Source organism: Mustela erminea, chromosome 11, assembly GCF_009829155.1.
Source record: "Mustela erminea isolate mMusErm1 chromosome 11, mMusErm1.Pri, whole genome shotgun sequence".
Classification (NCBI taxonomy): domain Eukaryota; kingdom Metazoa; phylum Chordata; class Mammalia; order Carnivora; family Mustelidae; genus Mustela; species Mustela erminea.
This window is the reverse complement of record NC_045624.1, coordinates 87,774,947-87,802,606: the sequence shown is the minus strand read 5'-3', so window position 1 is coordinate 87,802,606 and position 27,660 is coordinate 87,774,947. Positions and strand designations below refer to the sequence as shown.

Below are 27,660 nucleotides of genomic sequence, written 5' to 3'. Positions count from 1 at the left end.
CGGAGTTGGTGAGCACCACCCCATGAACTGCCAGGGCCACCTGACCTATGGGTGCTGTCAGGTCACCCCCAGCCCCCAAGGGGATGCCGGGAGCCCGGAAAACACTAGCAACCTTGTAACTGGTTGCATCGGGGAAATTTCTCCAGAGGCCCCCCTCCCCGCCCCCTGCCCCGGGTTAACAAGCAAGGGAGAACTCTCAAAATTAAATAGACTGTTGCCTCTCATAAAAACCCACCCTCGTTGCTCTTAGGCTTCAAAAAATAACTTTTGAACTCACTGGCTAAGACAAGTGATTAAGATTAGCTAGCCCTCTGCCCACTCAAAACTTCTGGCCTGGCTGATCCCTGCCTTCTCTCTTGCTTTACTGCGGACTGGCGAGTTATTTCCCGATTCGTCCCTGCAGTGTTCTCTGACACACTTTGAGTGCCTGCTGTGTGCCAGCGCCAAGATGAGATCTTTGACTGCGGCTCTTTTGGGAATGGTGGGAGAGGAAGGCCGTCCCGCGGGTCAGTCCAGATCCGTGGACCATGCGCTAAGTGGAGGTGTGCCCAGCATGTCCTGGGAACCCCGAGAAGGGGACCGGAGGCGAGCCGGGAGAGGTGCAGGGTGATGGGGTCCCCCGCATAGCCCAAATGTGGTTCTGTCTGAACTGGGTCTTGACAGAAGACAGAGTTAAGCAAGGTGAGGAAGGCCAGGGTGGATTCCAGGGGAGAACAGTGTGCACCGAGCCACAGGGGCATGAAACAAAATGCTGTCCGGAGTCCAGGGTGGCAGGAGGGAAGGATGCCGGGGTGAGGGGGGGGGATCAGAGCCAGCCAGAGCGCCCGGGGCCCTGGAGATGAGTGCTGTGACAGATTCCTAGGGACTGATTCTTCTGCAGCTCAAAGACGCGAGAGGCCATTAGACATTGAGAGCAATGCCACATGTCAATCAAAATAATTAAAAGCAAAAGAACCGGAAAGCTGGCTCCCATATTCCAACATCCATCTAGCTTTCCTCCCCCGCCCAGAAAACGCTTTTGATAAAATACAATGAAGTGCCAAAAGCTGTGTGTGTTCCAGAGCAGGACATGAAGTGAGTAGCATACAAGTAATAAAAGTAAAACAAAAATTTTAAAAACTCAATCCCTGCCCCACTGAGGAATTGCTAACTCCCGACAGCAGAGCGCACTTGGGTTCAGAATCCGACAGAATTCACGTCCTAAACTCAGGTTCTGCCTTGATTCACTTGAGTCTGAGCGGCTCTGGGCTTTGATTTCCTCATTCAGATGAGAGGGTGATGATACCAATCTCAGCGTGCTGTTGTGAAGATTAAACCGTGTCATCCCCGTGGTTTTTATTACCAGCTTGGTGTGTTTCGTGTTTTAAGTAATCTCTCCTCCCAACACGGGGCTCAAACTCACAGCCCTGAGATTCGGAGTTGCACACTGTACTGAAGAAGCCAGCCAGGCCCCTTCACCTGCTTGTTGTTACCTTTTAAGGTACTGACCTAATCCAAAGCAAGCAGCAGAATATGGTATATGAAGATCAGTGATCATTTAGCGGAGTAAAGAACAATCACAAATTAGTTAATAAAATACATGCTAGAAATAAAAGAATTCCTATTCATTTCTGTTATTCATTGGATGAGTGTCAGGCACTGCATGAGGCTTAGGGACTAGAAGAGTGAATAAGATAAACCCAGTGTCTGCCTTCATGAGGCTCATAATCTGGTATGTAAAGGAATATGTTGGGAGATTTTTGTGTTTGTTTTGGGGGGTTGTAGGGGGGTATTGTTTTTTAATATTTTATTTATTTTTTTGACACAGAGAGAGAGATCACTTGTAGACAGAAAGGCAGGCAGAGAGGGGGTGAGGAAACCGGCTCCCCGCTGAGCAGAGAGCCCAATTCGGGGCTTGATCCCAGGACCCTGAGATCATGACCTGAGCCAAAGGCAAAGGCTTTAACCCACTGAGCGACCCAGGCACCCCTGGGTTTTTTTTTTTTTTTTAAGTTTGTTTTTATTATTATTATTATTATTATTATTATTTATTTTTGAGAGAGAGAGAGCAGGGGGAGGGACAGAGGGAGAAGGAGACTCCCCCCTGAGCAGGGAGACCAACACAGGGCTCGATCCCAGGGCCCAGGGATCATGACCTGAGCCAAAGGCAGACACCCAACTGACTGAGCCACCCAGGCGCCCGAAAAGGAATGTGTTTCAAGGGATCCCTTCCTGAAATCTACCCACTAGAGACTCACCTAGAGGCATGCTCGCTGTGGACTGACCTCAGCTGCTGTGGCGATACAGAACTCCTCAGGGTTGCCATGGTAGAAGGTTGGAGGTGGTTGGAGGTGGTGAGGGCTGCTGCTCCCCCATAACCTCACTACCAGGTTACAGCGGGTCTTCCAGTCGGACTGAAGGCTGCGGTCAGTACAACATTGATCAAACAAATGTGTGTCAACCAGTGGGAAGAAAACAATGGACTGAACCTCCTCGGTAAACATGATGAAGTAAGTCCCCGCCTCCTCTCCTCGGAGCTGTCTCAGCCATCCCTATACAGAAGGTTCACTCAAGGCAGTGACGAGAATATTCCAAACACAGGAGGACTCTGTTTCCCCAAATCAGCATCATGCTGTCTTCAACCCTCCTAACTCACTGGCTGCCCCAGGCCACCTCCGGTGCCTTCCCTAAGGGCGAAGGGACGGGCCTCGCTGGATTCGAACCCTCTGTTCATTCAAGCGTGGGATGTCTCTAAGGCCTTTGCCCTGGCCACCTATCTTGAATACCTCTAATTTCACCAAAAAGAATCGTTTCCTAGCATTCCTTATGCTAAGTCAAGCTTTCACCGAACAGAAGCCCATTTTTTATGTTTAGAGTGTTGATCAAAAAACAGATAGCAAAAAAAAAAAAAAAAAACACATAGCCAAAGGATTTAAAGTAGCCGGACACTTTGGGAATTTTTTGTGGGTTTTTTTTTTTCTTAATTTGTATTAAGTTTTTAATCTCAGTTCCAGTATAGTTAAGAAAAAACAGTAGCATATTAGTTTCTCACGATTCAGCAATTCTCTGCATTACTCAGTGCTCATCAGTGTTCAGTCCCCATCACCTGTTTTGCCCATCCCCCCACCACCTCCCCTTAATGCAGCCACTTTTGGAGTGTGACCTCTAAGATTAATACTGTTTACCCAAGATGGACTTCGTATTCTTTTTCTATTTTTTTTTTAATTTTGTTTATTTATTTGAGAGAGAGAGTGAGAGAACAAGTTGGGGGGAGGGGCAGAGGGAGAAACAGATCCCTGAGGAGCAGGGAGTCTGATGTGGGGCTCAACCCCAGGACTCCGGGATCGAGACCCGAGCCAAAGGCAGACACTTAACTGACGGAGCCACCCAGGCGTTCTTGATAACTTGTGAGCTGATCACCCCTAGAGGGAGAGCCCAGCCTCACAGTACACCACCAGTCAGACTCAAGTACTTTTTTTTCTCTTTTATTTGTTTGTATTAAAGTACTTTAAAGTAAATTACAGACATTGTAACTGAGTTCCATTTCTCCATCCCGTTCGAAAGGTATGATTCCCGGTGGTGGGCTGGGGGGCCAGATGATATTCAAAGTGACCATAAAATCCTGGATTGTTCAGGAAAGTTGCCTTGGGGCCGGCCCATGCATTTCACACCCCCTTTTATTTTCATAAGTGTCCAGTTAGGATAAGAAAGTATATGGTTACTCTATTTATAGACAGTGCTGTAGCACAGAACGAAAAGAACACACCCGGGAGAACTGGGTTTGAGTCCCGTCTCTACGAGTTCCAGTAGGCAGGCCTTGGGCACGTTGCCTCACCGTGATAAGTCTTCCTTTCCTCATTTGTAAACTGAGAGTGATACACTTGCTTGCCCTCGTCATTTCTTACGGGAGGTACCAGTCACCCCATGGACATGAATACACTTGGTGGGGAGAAGAGCATTGACAAGCGCTGGGGGTTATTCCTGTCCTTAAACCCAACATTGGTTCATGCTTTGACTTGACTCTGGCTTGGGAGAAAACTAGCTTTAGAACATAGATGACGGGGGCGCCTGGGTGGCTCAGTGGGTTAAGCAGCTGACTTCCGGCTCAGGTCATGATCCCAGGGTCCTGGGATCAAGTGCCACATGGGGCTCCCTGCTGAAGGGAGCCTGCTTCTCCCTTTCCCTTTGCCTGCTGCTCTCCCTGCTTGTACTCACTCTCTCCCTCTCTCAAATAAGCAAATAAATTCTTCAAAAAAAAAAAAGACTCTCTCGGCCCCTCCCTCTATCTACTTGCGCACGCGGGTGCTCTCTTTCTCAAATAAATAAATGTTTAGAATATAGATCATGTCAACTCTTTCCCTTGTCTTCCTATAGAATGGAGAGACCCCATGAGTGACCCTGCTTTTGCAGGGAAGTAAAAGCCATCCCCATCCTGCTTGGAGATTTACTTTCCCCCTTAATTCCATCAGAGAAGAGAGAATGAGCCTTGCAAGTACAACCTGTAAGCCTTTCCTTTGCCTTAAAGGCATTCATGTAAAAATTTTCCGGTAAGGATTCCACTTACCCTTCTTTGTATAAGTAGAACTTTTTGAAAGTTTGAGGAAACCAGCTAATGAGATCCGAAGGTGAAAGGCCCACCCGAGTATGAGTATCCCGCCTTGTTGATGCCTAGTCCAAGCAAATGTTCCCATGGCAACAGTCACACCAGAGGTGAGGGTGAGTGGGGAGGCCAGGCGGCAGTAGACTGTTTTGCATACTAAAGCAGCGTTGTTTTTTTCCCCCAAAGTGAAAATTGCTTTTCTTTCTTATTATGAAAGTAATACATTGTAAAAACTGCCTAAATTTCAAGAAGTAAGAAAGTAGGGGCACCTGGGTGGCTCCGTCCTTAAGTGTCTGCCTTTGGCTGAGGTCAAGATCCCCGGGTTCTGGGATGGAGTCCTTGCTCAGCAGGAAACCTGCTTCTCCCTCTCCCTCTGTCTGCTGCTCCCCCAGTTTGCATTTGCTCCCTCTCTCTCTCTCTCAAATAAATAAAATCTTTAAAAAAAAAAAAAAAGTAAATATTTTGGTGTAAAATGTAACAGTCATTTTTCTGTGTTTCTGTGTTTGTCTCTGTGTTGTGTGCGTGTTTCTATATGCATATATCTTATATTTTAAAAAATAAAAGTGGAAATCTGCCTTTTGAAATTTGCCCTTTTTTTCCCACTTAAAATTGTTGAGGATGCACTTCAGTGAATATAGATCTACATCATCACTTTTATAGCTTCCCAGCATTCCATGGAGTAGCGGGCTCAGGAATTTACCTACCCAGGGCCCGATTGCTTGTTATTTAGGTTTGGCTGGGCGCACAGTATCTACCCCTTTTGTTGTAATTTTTAAAAATCAATGTACGCTACCTATTCTCAAAGGGAAAAAAATAGCTCTCTACTCTTTTTTTTTTTTTTTAAGATTATTTATTTATTTATTTGACAGACAGAGGCCACAAGTAGGCAGAGAGGTAGGCAGAGACAGAAAGAGAGGGAAGCAGGCTCCCTGCTGAGCAGAGAGCCCCACGCGGGGCTCAATGCGAGGACCCTGGGATCATGACCTGAGCGGAAGGCAGAGGCTTTAACTCACTGAGCCACCCAGGCACCCCAAGCTCTCTACTCTTAATGTAGCCATGCACGCACAAAACCCTGACAGGGGGAGGTTCATTTATTGATTAGTTTGTCTTCTTTGCATTTGGGTGGAAAGTGCACTGACATTTGACGTATTGACCAGGAAGAGCTAGTCGACAACAGGGCAAAGGGCAGCTCAGCTGGGAGCGGAAAGCCAGGCTACAACATTGCAAACTGCCTAGAGTAGGGTCAGTGGCTTGCCCAGTAACCTCGTACATGGGAACCTGGGTCTGGTCATTCACGACGCAGCCCTGCTGCTGCCTAGTGAGGTGTCCATGTATCTTTTGTGGTGTACGTTACGAGGAATTTCAATCATTCATTCAAAACACGTATTAAAAACTCAAATCAAGGTTTCTGTGCTTGGCGAGGTGTCAGCCTTCAAAATAAACGAGGCTCGGAATTGGAGCCTTCAAGGAACTTACAGCGCGGTGGTCCGAGTCCGGTCAACCCACAGTTAAAGCCACTTTGCAAATTGTGGTGCCATAGCACTCAGTCTGGCAGAAATTGATACTCTCCCCAAAGCCCAGGGTATGTAGCCTCCGTGTGGATACCACTGGCCCCGTGGCTTTGATCATGAGTCCACACCACCAAGGATTAAGCCAAAAGCTAGTTCCAGGTTAAGATCTGAAAGGCTGGCTCAGCCCCTGTGAAGGCAGAAGGGAAGAGCATGGAGCTGGACCACAGGTCCTGACCTGAAAGTGTGCAGGGAGCATCAGGGACAAGAAGCCAAATCCGTGGCCACAGCTGCTGACACGCTTACCTTGGCTTTCTGTCCCCTGACACCTCAGGCCTCCGTCCTTTTTTTTGGCTCCATCCTTTTCCTGGTCAGCTTTCCGCACATCCGTCCGGGCTATGTTTTGAAGACCTTGCTGGTCCCTGACCAGCTTCCTCCTGTGTAGATGAACTCTGAGGCAGCTGCCTTCACTAGGGGGAGTCTTGACACCCAGAGAGTGGGTCCAGGGCCTCAGCTCTGTCTCACCCTCTGCCATCGTCCTCAGGGGCCTGGATGTATTGTGCTCACCTGCCTTCCCCAAACCACCGTATCCACCGACAGAGTACTGTTTGTCTGTCTGTTCTGTGGTAGAACTCGCTTTGTGGAGCACACAGACGCTAACTACAAGTTTTTGCTAATATTCCACAGCCCGCTCCTAGCCCACTTTTACTAATTTAATCGTACAGATCGGGTGGTCATGCCTCAAGGATTTTCAGAAGTTGCTGATTTTAAATAGCCCACCCTGTCTTCCCTAAATATACCAGTGCCTGCTGAACCATGTGTTCCATTTTGGGATTTTAAAAAAGTGGTCTCTCTGCTCACAAGAGCCACAAGTTATGTGGAAGTACTCTACTCGCTTTTTATCTTGTAAGCAAATGAGTTTTCCTACCGAGACTGTTCTCATTTACCCAGGCCCTATATTCTTTTCAGGGAGCATGGATGCAAATGTCCTGTGGTCACCAAACCAAAACAACCTCAAATAAACCAGTCAGAGGTGCCACCTGTGCATTCCTCTGACCACAGAGCCTCTGCGGCCAACAAAACCTTCTGCATTTGATCAGTCCTCATGAGCTAGGCTGCGTAGGCACTTTGAACATAAAGTCTGCCTTGACCCCCAGCTCCTCTGGCTTTTGCTTCTATGTTTTCTTATTGGGTTTGGGGGGAGAAAAGAAGGGGAGAGGTGGATTCATAAGGCAGTGGCCAAACACTCTAGAACTCTGCAATCTTTGCCTCCGGACTGTCTTCCCTCTCCCCTCCATGTTTGGCATCATGATCATGGCTCTGAGCTCTTGGGTTCCCGACACATATCTCCATTCTCCCCAACAAACCCTGTGGCCATTTGCAGGAACTCACTACCATGTTCCCTCAGAGGAAGTGCCCCAAATCTGCACTAAACTCACTCACGGTGTATCACACAATAGCGATACCATTTTCTATCAGGGTGTGAGCATGTCCCCTCAGCACAGACCGGGAACACAATAGTGGGACCCTCCATTTGATCCAATATTTTCAGTGGCCTCTGCTGCTACAGAACTCAGCAGAAGCATAGCCCGGAAACACACCCGTGAAGAAGACATCCACCAAACCATAGGCTGAGCCCAATCCCTCCTACATTGGAGACAGCACACCTTGGAAATGCAGACTCCCTAATGTTCAGCTTGGCAGGCCTACTGGGATGCTCTGCTGCGGCTTCTCCTTAGATGAGGATTAGGGGAAGAGCCAGGGGTTAGCACGTGGGTGAAGTAAGCAGACGAAGAAGAACAGGGTTCTCACGGGGCGGAGATGGTGGCTTCTCGTTGACATATGAGCTCTGCTGTCCAGATGTTTGAAACTCACAGGCGTGGAGAGGCACCTCTTGCGCTGGGGAGCGGCACTCTGAACGGCTGCCAAAGAGCTGTGCAGACAGTTCCGAGAAGAATCTAGAGATGATGTGCTCTTAAAATACAGCCACGTTGGTGGCCTTTTTGGGTCAATCATTAAATGTTCTGGGAACATGGTAGAGGTAAGCAAGAAAGGTTGGATGAGCAATTAGGAGACCCAGTGCTGCATATTATTTGCAGTGTGGCCTTGGACATGACCTGTGGCCTCCCCAGAATCTCGGTGTACTTGTCTGGACATGGGAAGGATAAACCCTGCCCCTTTTAAAGTGCTCTGCGAATAGAAAGCACCAGCGCGGCATGCGAGTCTTCTCGCTGGTAGGCCTCACTGGGTCTCAGCTTGCTTCCTTCGTTGCTCAGGACCTGCCCATTCAGGAGGTCTCTGAGGGGCAAATAACATAACGAGCTTGAAGGGGACCCGTAAACCATGGTGCTCTACGTGGAGGGCACGCCTTGCAAAAGTTCTGGGGTCACTCTCTAGAGTCAGTTGCCAACCCAGAGCCCAGAGGTGGTTGGAGACCCCCTGGGCCCGACCAGATCCTTCTCTCCCACGAAAGCCCTTCCTCCATTCTCCCCTTCCCCACCCCCAGCCGTCTTACTCCTCAGCTCCTTCCTTTGTCTTGGACGCACACCTTTGCTCTTCTCTCTTGATGTGTCTCTGTCGGGCAGCTGCTGTGTTTCGCTCCAGGGGGTGGGTGGGGAGGGCTCCATTTCAGATCACAGAGAAACTATTTCTATATCTAGTTTGTAATAAAATGTGGGCTCGTAGCCACCAAGTGGGTTCGTGTCCACCATCACACTGCTGACCCCCAGAACCAGAGGAACAACATTTACTCTCCAGAATAAACACGAATCTGGCCTAAGTCACAGTGGTTATCCCAACAACCTGTTTCTACTTACTCATTGCTTTTTCCTAACCCTCTGGAGTGGGAAAGTGGCAACACTGGATTCTTCAGATCAAAGGTAGTTGATAGATGATAGATAAATAGTGTGGACCAAGAAAGAAGTCATGAAAATTTAAGCCAACAAGCATTCACTTGTGCTGCTAGAGTTGGAATTGAGGAGACACAGATTCAGGAAGAAACCGCGACCCTGTCCTAAGGAAGACAAAGAAGGGGTAGGGCTAGATGTGCAGTCCTCATTCAGGTCCTCTGTGCAAAGGAGGCATTGCAACTAGGCTAGCTGGGATTGGTCAGGTTCATATACAAATAAGGGACTGAACCATGTTAATTGCATGGGCTCTTTCTGAGATGAAGAGTGAAGATGATTCAGGTGTCTTGAGGAGGAAGTTAGGTCCCGGCTGAGGGTTGGCTAAAAGCTCTTTTTAAAAGTTCTTGGCTCCTACAATAAGGACGTGCAAATATTCCCCTTCCCTTATGGCCTCCCAAGCCCGTTTTAAAAAGAGATTGTCTTAGCTAGACTTGCTTGCTGCATTTTGAAATCTCCTTAGATAGAGAGATAGATAGATCGTAGATGATAGATAGGTAGATAGATAATGGGAGGAGGGCTTGAGTCCACTCTGCAATTTAAAATTCCTCACTCTTACATCTATACCCCAGTTCTCTTGGAATTCACTTTTTCAAATCCTCAGACAATCCGATTAATTCTCTTGTCTTGTTCCTCACCTGAGATGGTGCTGAATGCATTCTGGAGAAGAAATGGAAATCCTGGTTAGACAGGCGATGTAAACATTCCTTTTTATTTTATTTTGCCAGATGAAAAAATACTTATTCACTGTCACCTAAAGAACACAGAGTACAGTCCCGGATGAAGGCGAAAGCTTGACCCCAGCAACCCTAAACCCAAAGAGGGCAGGGAAACCTTTCTCAGGACCAGGACAGAAACAAACCAGGGATGCAGGCCCCTGCCTCTGCTTCCTGAGTGGCTCGGCGATCTCACATCACGGAGCAGAACGCTTGGAAGTCCCTTTCCTGTGTCTTGAAATCTCTGTTCAGCACGCCCCTTTCTCCTCCTATGGGATTTGCCAACTTCCAAATTCCAGGGCCTCCGCAGTCACCCCCAGATGTGCACCGAGGCCTCAGCATTTGCGAGATTTCTTAAGTAGATCTCAAAGTAAAAGATGCTTCGAGGAAGCACCGGTTCCTCCTAATAACGGCAGTTCGTCATGTGACACCTGCCCCTCCCCCCCCCATTCTCTCCGAAAACCCCCCACCCACCCCACCGATAAACTAGGTTGACGTCTGTCCTTTATCTGCCAACATCTCCATTTCCTTCAAGGTGGTAATCTTTTGCTTTTGTTCTTTAAGTTCGGCTTTATTCGTAATTGTTCCCCAATCGCTTTGGGGCTTGCATAAACAGTTAACAAAAACACGGCACACGAGGCAGCCGTTTCGCTTTCTGTGCTTGTTGTTCTTGGCACCGGGTCAGTTCTATGAACTTCTGGTGTCCAACTGGTAGGACCTGAAACTCTGTGTTTAACAAGTGCCCGTAGTCAAAACAGTTGGCGTGTGCAAGCCGGGCTCGCTGCTGCTGCCGCAGCTGGTCACCGTGGGTCCGGACCGTGCAGGGTGCCGGACCGTGCTGCTCGGTTTCAGGGGTGGGCTTTTGTTGTTTAGCTGTTGTTGTTTTGTTTTCTTTTCTTTTTTTTTCTTTTCTTTTTTTTTTTTTTTTTTGTGATGGCATCCGTGCTAATGTGGATCTCTTCAGGTTCCAAAAGTACAACATGTTTACAGTCGTCGTAGAATCAGATTAAGTTGGCAGCCTGAGTCTCTCTGTAAGTGGTTTTAGTTTACATTTCTTCTCCTAGCAGAGTGTTTTGCATAATTTTGCTGATCCTCGGTTATTTATAGACTTTTCTGAAGAAACGGGGATGCAGGAGTGTGTTCTATTCTGGCTGGGGAAAGTGAAAATCCGCGTCTGCAGGGAGGGAAACTGGCCGTGCCTGGGCAGCAGGCGGTTATTTTAGCTCCTGAAAATTAATTTCTCCTCGAGGTCACTTGATAACATTCCGGAGCGTCCCGCCCAGCCCCTGACATCGGATACCCCGAGGATTGTCTTAGGACGAGTTGTTTTCCTTGGGTCGGTCAGAAACGGAGCAAAATGAAAGTCATGATGCCATTTCCTCCGGGGCGCTCTAGGAGGGTGGATGCAGTGATTGGGTGTTGTTTCACACGGGCCGAGTGGGTTTGTGTGGCTGTGCTGTCCCACCCACGGGAGCCGGGTCCGCCAGCTACCGCTGCCTGCCCAGAAGCCACCCGGCAGGACCCACCGAGAGCAGGGGCTCGGGGGCGGGGGGCGGGGGGCAGTGTAGAGGCAGAAGAGGGCCGGCCTCTAGAAAGTTCATGGCTAGCAAAGTTTGTCCTCCTCTGCGCGTCCGTGATCCTCGGGGGTTCGTGACGTAAAAAAAAAAAGGAAAGTCCTAATCGACGGCGAGGTGGCATCCCAGCGAATGCATTATCCATTGGATCTTCTGGCCCTGGCAGGGGGTGGGTGGGGAGCACCTTCCGGTGGCACCTTTGTGGGGTGGGTATGTGCAGGAATGAGGAGGAAATCTGGGCACGCTTGAGATCACTAAGCCGGGATGAACTCTCTGAAAGGGCTCCCATAATATTTACTACCACAGTTGGCTGGAAATCGCCCTGCTTTGCCCACTGAATGGCTGTGTAATTAAATCACCCCTTGATAGCGTATCTTGAGCACCTCCCATCTCTGGGTCGTAGGCTCCTGGAATTTGCATGGGGAGTAGCACCTTCTCCAGCGTAAAGAGTGCGGAGTCCCAGCCTCCTGGTCCGGGGAACGCTTGTAAATGAGACAATTCATTGTGCCTCGGGCTAAATATTTCAAACAAATCGGGAGGGAGGGAGGGAGGAAACAGTAAACATCGTGTGGGCCGTGCGAAAGGCCTTTGGAGCGCGAAGTCGGCCCTGGTCCGTGGGTCCCACGCAGACAGGCCCACACCTACCATCAGCGACTCGCACACGCAAATGAGAATGGATGGTTGAGGCGGAAATTTTCAAGGTAGTAAACGCGGCGTCGTAGTAACTGCTGAGCAAGGCCAGGAGCATGTTTCTCTAATCTGTTGCAGAGTGCAGTTTTCTTGGTGGTGGTTTGGTTTGGTTTGGTTGGCCTCTTCTCACCTTGCAGACAATGATGATGAGGCTGTCCAGCTTCTCTTAATTGAGAGCGTGCCCTCTGCTTCCTCACGGTAGCCCCGCCAAGCTGCTGAAGGACAAGAGAAGCCCTTGGGTCCCAGCAGAAAGAGGCTGAAGGAGGGGCCAGGCTTGCCCCTTGTCGGACCTCCCCCTCCCCGCTGCCCATCCAACCCCAGGAACCACCCTGCAGAAGTGAGGAGCCCCTTTGTTCCCGCGTGATTCTAATCCACCCCCAAGGATGCGGTCCCTATGACACTTCCCTCTTCCTCCTCCTGTACTGAGGTTGCGGGGTTGCGGGAGGACTTGAGGCTCGCCTTTGGAAGGGGCCCAAAGTGTGTGTTGGTTTGTGTGCTCTCAGGTAGCCGTGATTATGGGGGCTCCCACTCCGGGTAAATAACCTCACGGCCAGAGTGAATGAAGGGACCTGGAGGGAACCTATAGGCCGTTCTGATGGAGCTGGAGAATGGAAAGGTTTCCTAGTCTTCCTGCCCTGAGGCTTTTGCATTTAATTAGCCAGTCCCGCCCACTCTGGAATCCTTGAGAGAGTGAAGGCACAGCCCTTTGTCTACCTCTCAGAGCAGAGCACGCCCGCCCCTCCCAGTCCCTCCAGACATCTGCCTGCCAATACCTTTCAAATACCCTCTTTCCTTGCTTTGATCCTTGCCGCCAGCCTGGAGAGAGCCGTGGTTGGATTGATAATTGATTGGTGTGTCTGGGCCCCTTAGCTGCAGTAAGCATTTGTGGGTCCCCCTGGGGGTCCACTCCTGGCCCCCAGGGAGTGGTTTGTCTGGGCCGCACACTCACTGGGAAGCCCAGGGTCTGGCAGGGTCCTGGAGGCTCGGGAGGGCCAAGGCATCCAGGCAGACTTGGAGATTGCCAATTCCCAATGCCAAAGGCAGCAGTTGGGCCAGATTTGAGTTGGTTTGTCAAACCTAGGAGAGTTTGCAGGTGGCCACCTCACTTGCTAGCCCACTCATCCCCAAGGTCTTATCCTTTTCTGGAACAACAGCCATGACATACAGATTAGGCAGAGTTTGGTTACTCCTCAGCGGTGGCTTAGTCATCTTTTTCATCCCAGATGCTTGTGGCCCTATGGGCTACCTCAGCCTCGGGCCACCGGAGAAGGCAGGATTTGGCAGTCCTCGGTGACCAGTAGACTGTCCCCACTTGGACCTTGCTACAATTTGCCGTCAAAGTGGCATGTCTCAGACTAAGGAAGAAGCTCCATTTGCTCCACAGCATCCTTTGCTTCCGAGCTTAGGACTCTGCCCTCTGTCCTCTACTCTTTCTCTTCAATCTGAGGAACAGCGAGGGTTTTTAGGTAAATCAGTTGCATGAATTTGCTAGGGCTGTCATAACAACGTACCACAGCCTGGGTGGCTTAAACCACAGAAATTTATTTTTTCACAGTTGTGGAGGCTGGAAGTCCCAAGATGAAGGTGTTGGCAGGCTCGGTTTCTCTGGAGGCCTCCCTCCTTGGCTTGCGGATGGCTGTCTTATTGCTGTCTCCTCATCAGGTTGTCCCTCTTGTATCAAAGGGCTCCAGACCTCCTGGAATAGAGCCCACCCCCACTGGCCTCATTTTTAACTTAATCACCTCTGTGAAGGCCTTATCTGCCCATTCATCCAGTCACATTGCGAGATACTGGGGATTGGGACTTCAACATACGGATTTGGGGGCGACATAATTCAGCCCAAAGCGCCAGTGCACGGAGCCTGGTGCCACCGTAGCTCCACTCCTTAGCTGCCTCAGAGCACTGCTGCACCAGCAAGATGTCGAGGTTCATCTGTGCCTTGTTCCTGCACATATGAGTGTAGAGAACCAGGCACCGTCTCTCTGTGTGGGTGCACAGTCAAAGGGAACACAATGAGAAAAAGACAAAATATGTTCAAAGGCACAAGAAGAAGTCACCAGTGGCGGTGAATGTCTGAGTCAGCTTTCATGTGTCCTGTGATAATTTTTCGATGATTTCAGCAGCTCACCTGCCTTGAGGAAGGCTGTTTGTTGTAGGGGTGGTCTGGGCAGGGGTAGCTGGTAGACCATTGGGCCCCAGAAGTCATCTGACAAAGTGTTACCTTCCTTCTGGGCATCTTCCTCCCGGTGCCTTTCTGGGCAGACTCCCTGATCTGTGAATAGATTCCTTGGCGTGATCCTCTCAGTGTCTTGCCAACAATTATGTATATATATTTAAATCTGCCCTCAGTGTTCATTCCCTCTGGAAGTTGGGAACCCAGCCTCACATGGGCTGGGAGAGGAAAATTTAGTCAGTTATGTCTCCCATTTCAACAGCTGCTCTTTTCCCAAGGGCCTGGGGGTGGCCGTCCATGTCCTTCCCTCTTCCCTTGCTGTGGGACATCTTTGACCCCGAGATGCTAGGAGCCAGCAGGTGGCCCCCTGATAGCCCTTCGTACAAAATTTCCGCCAAGGTCTTTTTCCTCGGTAAAGAACATTTGTTCCCTCAGAAGGTACCCACCCTCAACCAAGGCAAGAGTGGGGTTCCCGGGGGCCCACCTGGAGAATGGCAGAGGTGAGAGCTTGGTGTTCTTGGAAACTGCTGCCCCACTCAGAAACCCACGGATGAGTTGTGGTCATGCTTGCTCAAGCCACAGGGAAGCTAGGAGAGGAGAGCTAGGAGCTAGGAGCAACCCTCCCAGCCCTTCACTGCGTACTGGGTTCCTGCTGCAGATGACTCGAGTTTGGGTCTCCACCATGGAGAGACGATGTGTTCCTGCAGGCTAGTGGGAGGATCCATTACCCTTTGTGAGCCAGCCTGGATTTTGGTCGGAGACAAGGAAGAAGGGGATTGCTGTCCCGAGAGGAGGTCAGGCGTCTGCTCCCTTGCAGCAATCCAGCTGCTCCGTGCTGAAAAGCCAGCTTCCGGCAGCCTCAACGCTGCTACTGGTTCCTCCTAGGTTTAACAGGCGGGTTTCTGCCAGGGGAGGGGGGGGGAGTCTGGGTTATTTATAACGGCAATAATCATAAAACTCTTCTTTTATGTTTGCATAGCCTGACTCAACTTTTAAACCTTTTTTTACGTGCCTGATCTCATTGACTCCTCCTTATAGCCCTGGGAGGGCAAGTATGGTTAACCCCAGAGCATGGAAATTCTGGAAGGAGAGCCGGGGTTGACACTCCAGCTCCTGGACTCCAGTGCTCCTTCTCTTGATTTCAGCTGCCTAATGTCTGTATTTGGTTGCCAGTAAGGTGGTAGTCTGGGAGCGCACCTGGGTGGCTCAGTCAGTTAAGGGTCTGCCTTCGGCTTAGGTCATGACTCCAGAGTCCTGGAATCAACCTGCATCGGGCTCCCTGCTCAGCAGGAAGCCTGCTTCTCCCTCTCCCACTTCCCCTGCTTGTGTTCCCTCTCTCTCTGTCTGTCAAATAAATAAATAAAATCTTAAAAAAAAAAAAAAAAAGGAGGTAGTTTGAGAATTGGAAAACCAGGTGGTTGGGTTTTTTTTTTTTAATTGTGTTTCCTGTCAGTTATAAAAGCAACATTTGATTGCTCACTCTGTGCAATGCCCTGCTCTATGACCTTTATGCTTAATCTTCACCACCACTGGTAAGAAGATGGGGGTTGTTAGCCCCGTTTGTCGGTTGCCCATGAGATCCTTCCGAGGGAAGATGAAGAAATGTGGGCTAAGTGACACACCTGCACTGAGTGGCCAAGAGTGCTGTTCACGGATCACGGTCACTCTAGGGGATGCATGTCTGCAGTCACACACTTGGCCGCGTCCTCTTCCGCGTTGTGGGGTTTGGAAGAAGAATGGTGTTGGCGGCAGGCTTCTCTAGTTTGCAGGTGGCAGATTTGGGAGGGAGAACGGATACGTGAATGGATCAGGGTCCAAAACAATTTCAGCAGGCCAGACTAAACTAACGCGATGACATTTTTAAAGGATACCTGTGGCTTTGTGGCGTGGCAAGAACATGTGTGAAATAAGACTTAGGGGTGATACAGTTATCAGAAATTAAGAAATCGAGGTTGGCTCTCTAGCTGTGTGGATAGGAGGATCATGTCCAGGATGGACAGCTACGAGCTGCTCAGATCCCATCAGACCCCAGTTCTCTCTTCTGAGTTCCACAGTTTATGAAGGACCGACAGTAGAGCCGAAGACAGCCCAGAGATGAGACTAGTGAAAATGATGTTTTGTGAGGTATGGTTTAAAAAGATGTCTGGGGTGTTTAGCCGGGAGAAAGATTTCAAGGAGCAAGTGTTTGGCAAGGTGTCAGTGAAAGGGAAGTAAGACTGGGTCAAGGTGACTCCCACGGAGCAGAAATGGGATTAACATGCAACATTGCAGAGCTGCTCAAGGAGGGGAGGAGGCTCCAACAGCCAGTGGAAATGCCGTGCTGTCCCACCTGGTGCACGCTTGGAAGGCGCCATGCACATCAGGCCTCCAAGGGGAGAAGCCAGGCTGGGCAGCCCCACGGCCAGAGTGCTAGGAAGGCAACAACAGTCCCAAGAGGGGGCTGGCAGGGATTAGCAAAGAGTGATTATCTGTGGGGCTTCTTCTTGCCTCTTGGGAGTCTGTTACTCTGTCCCAACGCCAAGGTCTAAGATGCCATCATTGGTGGCAATGATGATTCCGTCACGGGAATGACAGTCCCTCTGATGGAAATGACGGTTGTAGCAAAGATGAGGGGCTGGCAGAGGGGAACTGCCTCAATGTCTGGTGTGTGTGTGTGTGTGTGTGTGTGTGTGTCTGTGTTTGTGTGCAAGCGCATGTGTGATACTGTTTGAAGTAAATTCACACTTCTTCGTGAACCCAAATTGGCCTTGTTTGAGAACTATCCTGGAGTGCCTGTGAGCTGTCTCCTACTGACCACCTTAATTCCCTTAACTTAAAAATTACCTCGTTTAGGGACACCTGGGTGGCTCAGTTAGGTAAGCAACCAACTCTTGATTTCGGCTCAGGTCATGATCTCAGGATCATAATCTCCTCACTTAGAGCAGTCGGCTTCTCCCGCTCCCTCTGCCCCTCCCCTACTCTCTCTGTCCCTATCTCTAAAATAAATAATTACTTAATTTTAAAAATTACATCCTTTTAGTGATTCCAAGAATGGTTTTGAAAGTAACTCTGAGTTATCCTTTGTATTTTATATTTTTTTAAGAATTTCATTTATTTATTTGACAGAGAGTGTTAGCAGGGGGAGCAACAGGCAGACGGAGGAGGGAGAAGCGGGCTTCCCACAGAGCAGGAAGTCAGAGGTGGGACTCGATCCCAGGACCCAGGGATCATGACCCTCGCCGAAGGCAGATGCCCAACCGACTGAGCCACCCACACGCCCCAGCCCTGATATCCTGAAGCAGTCTGTTCCTAGTATTGCTATGAACATTTGTATACAAGGATTTGTATGGGCACATGTTTTCAGTTCTTTTGGGTATATACCTTAAGGCAGAATTGTTGGATTCTATGATAATTCTGTGTTTAATTTTTTGAGCAACTACCAAACTGTTTCCTTTCTTTTTTGTTGTTTTTGAGAGACTGAGCACGAGTGCAAGCGGGAGGAGGGACAGAGGCAGAGGGAGAGAGACCATCTTAAGCAGGCTCCGTGCCCAGCGTGGAGCCCGACACAGGGCTGGATCTCATGACCCTGAGCTCATGACCTGAGCCGACATCAAGAGTCAAACCCTTACCTGACTGCATCACTCAGTTGCTCCCCCAAACTGTTTTCCATAGAGGCTGCACATTTTAGTCCCACTGATAGTGCCTAAGGGTTCCAATTTTTCCACATCCTTGCCAACACTTGTCATTTTACGTTTTGGTTGTTTTGGGTTATTTTTTATATACAGCACCCTAGTAGGTGCGAGGCTGGAGCTCGTTGTGGTTTTGATTTGCTTCCTACTGACTAATGATCTTGAGCATCTTTTCATGTTCTTGTTGGCCGTGAGCATATCTCCTTTGGAGAAATGTCTGTGTTCAAGACCTTTGCCCATTTTTTAACTGGGTCGAACCTGCCTGTTTTTGTATTTAGAATTAAGGTTCTAACGTTAGAGCAGTAGAGGTAGATATTGCATCCTTTTTTTTTTTTTTTTAATTTTTTTTTTTAAAGATTTTATTTATTTATTTATTTATTTATTTGACAGATCACAAGTAGGGAGAGAGGCAGGTAGAGAGAGAGAAAGGGAAGCAGGCCCCCCGCTGAGCTCAGAGCCCGATGCGGGGCTTGATCCCAGGACCCTGGGATCATGACCCGAGCAGAAGGCAGAGGCTTTAACCTACTGAGCCACCCAGGTGCCCCGATATTGCATCTTTTTATCATAAACCATTTGTTTGCTGAGAATGTAGGCCACCAACTCATTCCCTGGGTGCCGGAGGTAATAGGAGAGCACAGGGTGAAGGAAGCAGGGGAAGGTGCTCCAGAAGGATCAAGGGTTCTGGGAGAGTTGACCCCAGGAAGCTGTTCACAGCTCTTGCCCCGTGGGCTATCCTGGAACTCAGCAGAGACTAGGAAAGCTGTTCACATTTGTCTCTGGAAAGGGTAGGGCTCCTGGGCCACAGAGCCTGCCCTTTCATCTGTGAAACATGGCAGCATCCTGCAGACCTCCTCTTGACAGTCCCCTAAGCGTGGGAAGTGTACCCATGGGCCCTTGACCTACTGGCCTAGGGTTCAGCAGAGAAGGCTCATAGCCTTACCCACTACAGGCAGCCTGTCCCTAGGCAAAGCTGCAAGTAACCTGGAAAGGAGGCCCGGACGCTCCTTCCAGTGAACCTGGGTCAGGTCGGTGGTCGGCTCACACCCCCTCATTCCCACTGGCTCCATCCCAAAGAAATGGAATTGTGGAGACCAGTTCTGCTTGGCCAACCAGTACTACACCCTACCTGTCAGAAACTGATGAGTTCTCCTTCATTCTGGGAAGAAACTCTCCAAGAGGGGAAAGGGAGCCAAGAATCCAGAGGCCCGAAGTCACGTCCTCTTGAATTATTCTCCTCAGGAGACTCCCTCCGGCCGGGTTCGGTTATGCTGGTAAGCCATTGAGGGAATAGTCCCAACGTGGGACGGTCTTGCAAAGGCAGGAAGGCCCTGCTTCATGTATGTGGCCTTGTTTGAGAGGATACTGTCTTCCCCTGGGCTGAAAATTCTCCATAGAGCTGTACTTCCGTGGCTTGTAAACCCTTTGTCTCTTAGAAGTTTGTTTTTAATTCTTATTAGAGGGCATATGTTCCTCAGCCAGGATTGACTTTAGACTTATCAGTTAGTAACCAGGTTTTACAAAAAAAAATGTTGGAACACAGCAGAGATCTCAGTAGAAGATAAAATTGCCCAAAATGCACTTTGCCACCAGATTTTTTTTTAATTGAGGTGATCTTCGCCTAACAATTTTTTTAAAGATTTATTTATTTATTTGAGGGAGAGAGAGCTGGGGGGGGGGGGGTTGGGGAGAGACTCAAGCGGACTTCACATCAAGCGCAGAACCTGACCCAGGGCTCGATCTCACGATCCTGAGATCACAGCCTGAGCTGAAATGAAGAGCCGTGGGAATTCAGTCGACTGAGCCACCCAGGTGCCCCCTCACCTAACACTTTCTAAAGCATACAGTTCCGTGGCAGTGAGTTTGTTCCCAATGCTGGATTACCATCGCCTCTACCTAGTTCTAAAACATTTTCGTCACCCCCAAAAGAGCCCTTATACCCATTAAGTAGTCCCTCCCCGCTGCCTTCTTCCCCAGCACCCCCGCAATCACTGATCTGCTTTCTGTCTCTGTGGATTTGCCTATTCTGGATATTTCTTTTTGTTGTTGTTGTTCTGGATATTTCTTACCAGTGAATTCTGCAACACGTGGCCTTTTGTGAACTGTTGGGTTTTTTTCGGACCGTCGTCTTCCCCACCAGTCTCTATGCCAAGCTCAAGGAATGAACTCCCTAAATAGCCGGAATGAATGAAAACTCCCCTCTGGAATTAGTGGTTAAAATGTCCCACAAAAGTATCTTTCAGTCTTTATAACGATGTCTCTACTCTCGAAAGCACGGGGCCAGGCATTGCCGTGGACTCTGCCCTGCGTGCTGGACAGGCCCTGGGGGAAGGAGGAGTGGAAAGGCCTGAGCTCCCGCAGGCGGCCCGGAACCAGGCCCGAGCGGACAGCTCCGGGAGCCGGGCCCATGCAGTTTGCACGTGGCCATCAAGCCAGGGAATGGGAGTGGGGGTGGGGGTGGGGGTTGTGGCAGGCCCACCCACCCACCCACCCAACCCTTCCCAAACACCGACTGCTCAAATCAGCCCCCAGGGGAGCCCACGGCCTCTGACACCACCTTGTGAGCGCAGCTCAGGAAAACCCAAGTTCATCTGCCAAATTCGGGATACAGCCCTGACTGTTCCGGGCTTTTCTTTCTGCCTTTCCCTAATCGCATCTGGGCGTGCTCTCTTAAAGGGGAAGTGGTGCGTTCTGACTGGCCAGGGCCCTCAGCCAGGAGCCAGGAAACGGCTCCCACGAGTCACGTCGCCCAGCGTGTCACTGGCTCAGCCTCCTTATCCAAACGGCAAGGCTGTCTCCCCGGGATGTGTAAGTGTGAGCACAGGGCCCGTCTGCCACACAGGATGGCGTGGGGCTGGGCCCAGGTCACGGAAGAGAGAGCCCGGCAGGCGGAGCGTGCTGTCAGCCCACGATCCATTTAGCAAGTCCGAGGTGTAGCACAGACCGCGCTCTGGGGCTGTGGGCTGGCGCCGGAGCCCCAGACAGGGCTGAGGCATGCGGGGGGGAAACGAGCTGCCTCAGAAAGAGGTCAGGAGTAGGAGGCTGGGTTGGGGACCAGTCTATTTTGGACAGCCCTTCTGGAGGCGCTAACCTCGGGGCCTGGGAAGGAGTGGAGTGGAAAATTTTCTGGCACACCTCCCCTAGCCGCGGGAACCTCACCCACCCGTCACCCCCTCTTCTCTGCACCTCTGCGCAGCTCACTTAATGCATAGACCTCCCCGGCCATCAGTTTGGTCATTTTTATATGTAATTTGCATGAAGAAATAGTTCGGGTCTCTTGCCCTCGAACTTTGAAAATCATTTGACACTCGGGACTTGTGATTTTTCCCATTTCCTACTTGGGGGCGGGGTGGGTCCTCGGTCCTGGGTGTGCCCACAGAGGGCCCTGGGCAGACGCTGCTGGCCAGCCCCCCACGCCCCTACCCCGGGTAGGCTGGCCTGCTCCCTGGGGTGGCTGGCAGGGTACCTGCCCTGGTTTCTTGCTCAGGTTTTGTTTCCTGTGTGCCCACGGTGACGTAGAGGAGAAAGCTCATACTGGCTCACACACACAGCCACTAACTCAGTTGCCACAAGCAAGTGACTGACGGTCGGAAGAAAGACCCTCCGTCTATGTTAGACAGTCTTCTGCCCGGGTTTTTGTGCGCATGTGGTAGTCAGTGGGTGATCTTCAATGAGGTAAAAAGGCTTTGTTCTCCCCAAAATAATTCAGACCTTCCACTCCTGAAGGAGGAGGGCAGGGGCAAACAGAAGGGGGCCGGGAAGAGACAAAACAAGTGTGTGTCTCAGTACGCACATATTGACGGGGTACAACCACACCCTATTTCAAGACAACTTCCTGTTTGCCACTGCCAACTGCCACTCCAAGGAGAACAGAAGTGGTTCCGTTATTAGTGGTTGCTGCAGGACCCCGGCAGCCTGTGGGGTGAGTGGTTCTGGGTGCCGCCGTGGGCTTCGCAGGGAGCTGAGACCTCGCAGCTTCTCTTGGAAGAGGCTGTGACCCTGCACTCTGGAGACTGGAGGTCAGGACAGAGACAAATCGAGCCCCGGTGGCCTCTACTTCCTCAGCCTGTGTGTTTTTTGTTTTTTGTTTTTTGTTTTTTACAACAGCGTGCTCCCAGAGGATTCTTGTACATGGAATCGTTTTAATTCAGGGGCAGGGAGAGGGAGCTACCCACTTAGTAAGGCTATGCCTTGTATTTAAAAAAAAAGTCGACGTTTTCATGCGGATGGGGAACTTAAAATAAGTGAGTTGGCACTTATCACAGTAAGTGAGTTGGTCGCTACCTCCTCTGGGTCATCAATCCTCCCAACACTCATTTCTTCGACGCTGAACGCAGCAAGTGCCTATTAGGGCAAGACACAGGGCCAACTGCCAGGGATAAGAGGGAACGAGGCACCTGCCCTCGAGGTGACAATGACAGGATGCCTAGGCCAGTCAGCCAGGGATGACAGCGTGAGATGTGTGGCGAGACAGGGCGCATCAGTGTCTGGGGGGGGGCACCTGCCTGCTTGCAACCCTATGACGTGGATAGTGTTGTTCCCATTTTATAGGTAAGGAAACTAGGGCTCGGGAAGTGGGTTACATTATCTGCACAGTCACAGAGCTAATGGGTGACAGGTCTGGGATTTGAGCCCAGATCCTTCCGATTCCAAAGACAGCAGTGTCTGGTCCACATTTCCTGTGACTCCCAAAGCTGGCACAGAGCATGAGAATCACCTCAGTACCTTTCTTTCTTTTTTTTTTTTTTTTTTTTAAGATTTTATTTATTTATTTGACAGAGAGAGAGCAGGAACAGTGGGTAGGGGCAGAGGGAGAAGCAGGCTTCTCCTTGAGCAGGGAGCCAGATGTGAGACTCCATCCCAGGACCCTGAGATCATGACCTGGGCCAAAGGCAGATGCTTAACCGACTGAGCCACCCAATGGGTACCACCTTGGGACTTTTAAAAAATACAGATTTGGGGCACCTGGGTGGCTCAGTGGGTTAAAGCCTCTGCTTTCGGCTCAGGTCTTGATGCCAGGGTTCTGGGATCGAGCCCCGCATCAGGCTCTGTGCCCGGCAGGGAGCCTGCTTCCTCCTCTCTCTCTGCCTGCCTCTCTGCCTACTTGTGATCTCTGTCAAATAAATAAATAAAATCTTAAAAAAAAAAAAATACAGATTTGGGGGCCTTGGCCTTGCTGCACCGAGTGGTCCCAGAGATAGGGGTATGGCCTGGCCCCTTTCTCTACCTCTTGCTGCAGGATCCTCCCCACCTCCTGTGGGGTGTGGACAGGGCATGCCTGCGACAGGGACTCTTTAAGCACTTACCGCTGGGGAAAAGCTACTGATGGGAAGATTCGGTCCAGCTGTTCAGGTGTTTTGGACATTGGGAATCCCCATTCGCTTATCTTCTCCCCAGAGACACAGCAGTCCATGCCTCCTGCTTCACCCAGCTTCTAGCTGCCTGTCACACCTGTCCCTGTGGCACCCTGGGGCGGGGACGAGGTTAGCTGTGCCAGCCTAAGGTAGAATCCAACAGCTTATCCTAAAGCCGGAAGCCACTAGTTTTCGCCTAAGCTTTGGAGGCTCCTGTGTTTGGACTCGTGCGGCTTGTGCAGTGGGTCTGTTGGGTGGTTGTTGGAAGCAGTCGTTCTGATGGAAGACTTAATACCATACAGAGGAACTTCTCAACCTCTCCACTACTGTGTTGGCTCTGGTCACATGAGGACAACCGGGACAACAAAAGGCCCAGTATTATAGCCTGGGTGGCTCAGTTGGTTAAGCAGCTGCCTTCGGCTCAGGTCATGATCCCAGGGTCCTGGGATCGAGTCCCACATCGGGCTCCTTGCTCGGCAGGGAGCCTGCTTCTCCCTCTGCCTCTGCCTGCCTCTCTGTCTGCCTGTGCTCGCTCGCGCTCTCTCCCTCTGTCTCTGAAAAATAAATAAAATCTTAAAAAAAAAAAAAAAAAAAAAAAGAGAATCCAGGCTCTGGCTGCAGGTGGAGTCCCACAAGGCAGGAGGGCTAGTCCTCGGGTCCTGCCGGCAGCAACCTTCCTCCACCACTCAGGGCGACCACGTGGTGGCCAGCCCGGGATCTGGAGTGTCCCCCATCCTGAGGGAACTCTGGCAATGACAGTGTCTCGTCGCGACCATCCCAGTGTGTGGCACACAGTGTCGTGCCTAGGAAATGCTTTACATGTGAATGAACGCATGAACGGGGGTGACTTAAACATGTTTGACTCCTTCCTACCTTTGTATTTGCACCTGTTCGCCCTCCTTCGCCCCCTCTCAGATTAAGGATGTGTTCGTAGTTGTTTTTGTTCGTTTTGATTTTTTTGTCTTACATGGACTTAAACAGCTGTAACAAAACTAACCCTATTAAGCAGTCCATCCTATATCCTTGTCTTTTTCCCCATCCGTCTACATTATGTATTCATATAGATGGGAGTGTGTGTGTTACATTTTTTTTTGTTTTTGTAAAGTAATGATTCATGGTTACACATGATTGTGATATTTGTGATTTCCTTGTGGGCTTGGGCACATGATCTCACATACACCTTTCCTTAGGTTGGGATAATAATGAACCTTGTTGCTGTCATTTTCAGTTGTTTTATTATAGATCATTCAGGACAGTTGTGATATTTTTTACTATTGTAAACAGTGCCACACTGAGGCTGTCTTTGAACTTTTTTGCAGTGGGGGGAGGGGGCGAATGATTTCCTTGAGGTCTGCTTTCCAGACTATAGTTACCAGATTACCAGATCAAAGGCTATGGATTCCTGTTTGGTTCTTGCTATCATCACTGGTTGGTCTCCAGAGAAATGTCATCCCTTGAAAGTACCCCAGCAGTGTCTGCGTGAGTTTGTTTCCCCAGAGGTCTCTATTTGCTGTGGTTTTTTCTTAGAGCTAGGTTTGGTGCCTCTTGAGGACTGGGGTTCACCCCTGAGGGCTGATGGAAGTATTTTAGAGCCCTGGAAAGTCCCGGGGACTCCCCCAAATCATGCCCAGCAGGAGGTGATGCCAGAAACTTGCATCTTAGTATAAATAACCAAGAAAAGGAGAGGGAAGAGCTCACGGGGGAGATAAAGAGGATCTCAAGTTCTCTAGCTTCAGAGTTGTGTCTCAGGCCAGCTCTGAAAATGGGAAATGCTTTGTGAAGAATCATGGGAGAAGCGCGTTGCTGCAGTGTAGAGGGGAAGAGAACGTCCAAGCAGGGTGGCGTGGTGTGCGAAGAGTGTTGGCTTGGGCTGAGTGGACATGGGCTGCATGACCTTGGTCTTGTTTCATAACCTTGCTAAGCTTTCATTTTCCCGTCTATAACAAGGAGGCTTGTTGTCGGGCTCTTGGGTAGATTGCGTGAGCTGGAAGGCAGGAAAGTAGCTTGCACGGTGCCTGATGCAGCGGCACTCAAGAGCGCCATCTCTCTTCCTGACTGAATGAATGGACAGAGTGACCAGATGACCAAGAAACCCAGCTAGAGCTTGGAGGGATTTGAGAACCAAGCTGGCACGACCCACCAGCCCACAGTGGCATCTGTCTAGGTGCTGCAGACGGTGCCCACTGGCTGGCAGTGGGTAGGAGGTGAAAAGGGTAAAGAAGACCCAGTATACGCTGATTGGTGGTAGGCACCCATGCCTTTGGGAGCACTTCCGCTCAGGCCTTAGTTTGTTTGTTTGTTTGTTTTAAGATTTTATTTATTTGTTTGACAGAGATCACAAGTTGGCAGAGAGGCAGACAGAGAGAGAGAAGGAGGGAAGCAGGCCCCCTGCTGAGCAGAGAGCCCGATGCGGGACTCGATCCCAGGACTCCGGGATCATGACCTGAGCCGAAGGCAGAGGCTTAACCCACTGAGCCACCCAGGCGCCCCGGCCCTGGGATCTTTTAAAGAGGTCCTCTGGCCTGAGGAGGGAGGAGGCATTCCAGAGGGGCTCACAGCACTCTGGCAGAAGACACGGCTCTGCCTGCCACAGTCCCTTGACTTTGCTGTGTCTTCATTTCATCCGCTGCTGAGAATATCCCACCAGGTCAATACACTTCCCCTAACCACCATGGCACTACATTTAGTGTCTAACGACCATCGTGGCAAATGAGACCGCAGGCTCAGATTCTAGCCCCCACTCTGCCTCTTAATTGCCTTGTGACTCTAGACAAGTTTCTCTAACTCGGGCTGCCTTCGTGTCCATGGTTGTAAACCGGAGACTACCTGCCTCAGGGGCAGGGACGCAGGGAAGGTGACAGGTTCCCTGTACCGGGGTCCGTGCTGCACCCCTTACCTTCCAGCTCCAGTTTTCTTTTGGAAGACGGTCACTTGGAATTCGGAGTTGTCCTTTATGGACAGCATCCCGACTGCGGCTCCTACTGCAGATGGAATCCCTTGATAAAACGGAGCCGGGCTCATCATCTGCCAAGCACTTGCCCTCCGAGCTGGGGGCCAAAAGAGAGTCCACACTGCTGAGTGAGAAAGCCTAAGCCTGAGTGAGCCGACACAACCGTGAAGGCCACAGGTGACAGCGGTGCTCAAAGTCTCCTGGGAGGGGATGGGTCCTTTAAAAGCCATATTGGAAAATTCAGGACAGTTTCTTTCTAAAGCCGGTATAGGGAACCACACTGGGTGTTGGTAGCTGGCTCAGCCATTCAATGAGGCGTCTGCGCTGAGGCTTTCAATGCAAGATATCGATGCTGTGAGTATGAAAATATCTCAGTGAATAAGCATGGGGTGGGGGAGGTCCGAATTTTTACTGAAATGGAACTGCTCAAGGACCAGGTGCCTCCAGCCAGTGGAGAGCAAGGGAGAGAAAGGACTATGGAGACACCAGGCTCCCCACACTTACCAGAGATTTCCAGAACGCTGGGAGGCGATGTCTGCAAGCCCGCTACTCAGCTGGTCTCCAGCTGGGCGCCCTGGAGTCACACCTGGATGGTTAAGGCCTGTAGGTGAAGCAGGTGGTCAGCCTAGCTGCTGAGACCACGGTCTGGACTTCTTGTGGCAGAAATGCAAAACAAGTAAAAGGATTTGGTCTTCGGTCCTGGGGTCCCCAGCTCCTCCAGGCTGGGGCCTCAGGCTGTGGGCGTGGGACTGCTGACCAGGACCTAAAAGGCATCTCTTTCCTCTTCCTAAGGGAGCAGGAGTGCCGTGCAGGAATGCCCATACAGGTGGGCAGGGTGGGGTGGGGGTCCTTAGGGATCTTCCAGGCTGCCCCTGTCCACTGCACCGTCTTCCAGGATTGTCAGGTGGTAGAGCTCAGACCACGGGCTCTGATGTTTTCTAGCGTTGTAACCTCGGGCACGTCCTGTCTCTGAACTTCATGCCTTTCATCTGTGGCAGAGAGCTAGTAATAATACCTCTCTTGGGGAATTGAAAGAATTAAATGCTCCAAGGGAAATCAAGTTTCGTAGACTGCCTGATACAGGGGACTTTCTTAGTAAATTATTAGTAGTGTTGGCCAGAGGACAGAGGGGTGGGACCAGAGGTTGCTAAGCCAAGATCAGTCACAGACGTTGTTCTTGAACTTACTTCCGTACGGGTGTTCTCACAGTGACTTTGTTTCCACTTTAGTAGTAAGTGCAATATTTATTTATTTATTTATTTATTTATTTACTTTTATTCGTATTTAGCTTTAGCACAGTAGATGGGTTTGATCTTTCTGTCCAGAAAGAAACGCGTCGTAAGAGTGATGAACTGTTGCAGTCTTTTGCTTTGGAAACGATCCCTCAAAGAAATAATCCTAAAACACTTTTTAAATAAATTACTATTTTTTTTTAAAGCCAAAAAAGAAAACCAAAAAACCAGATAGTAAGCACATGGCTTAAAAAGTGGCTCAATAATATAGAGCAATGATTGACTGTTACCTAACCATTTTAAGTGACCAGTGACC

General features: G+C 50.1%; 1 protein-coding gene and 1 long non-coding RNA gene across 14 annotated transcripts in view; one reads left to right on the top strand and one right to left on the bottom strand.

Annotated features, from left to right (window-relative positions):
• ATXN7L1 (ataxin 7 like 1) overlaps nucleotides 1-27,660 on the top strand; it is a 235,357-nt gene that overhangs the window by 149,387 nt on the left and 58,310 nt on the right. The window contains exon 1 of one of the 11 annotated variants that reach the window (XM_032305530.1): nucleotides 10,166-10,241. The exons of 6 other annotated variants lie outside the window; for them this stretch is intronic. The gene's annotated coding sequence lies outside the window, so the exon portion shown is untranslated. 4 more of the 11 variants (XM_032305525.1, XM_032305526.1, XM_032305527.1 and 1 more) reach the window with 4 other exon arrangements.
• Nucleotides 823-10,065, bottom strand: LOC116569341. 3 transcript variants are annotated; one of them, XR_004276987.1, is made up of 4 exons: nucleotides 8,904-10,065; nucleotides 6,394-8,111; nucleotides 2,238-2,400; nucleotides 833-1,488 (listed from the first exon to the last, which is right to left on the bottom strand). It is a non-coding gene; the product is annotated as an uncharacterized LOC116569341 (long non-coding RNA). The 3 variants fall into 3 exon arrangements; XR_004276986.1 differs by having other exon boundaries at nucleotides 823-1,298; nucleotides 6,394-10,065; XR_004276985.1 differs by having other exon boundaries at nucleotides 825-1,488; nucleotides 6,394-10,065.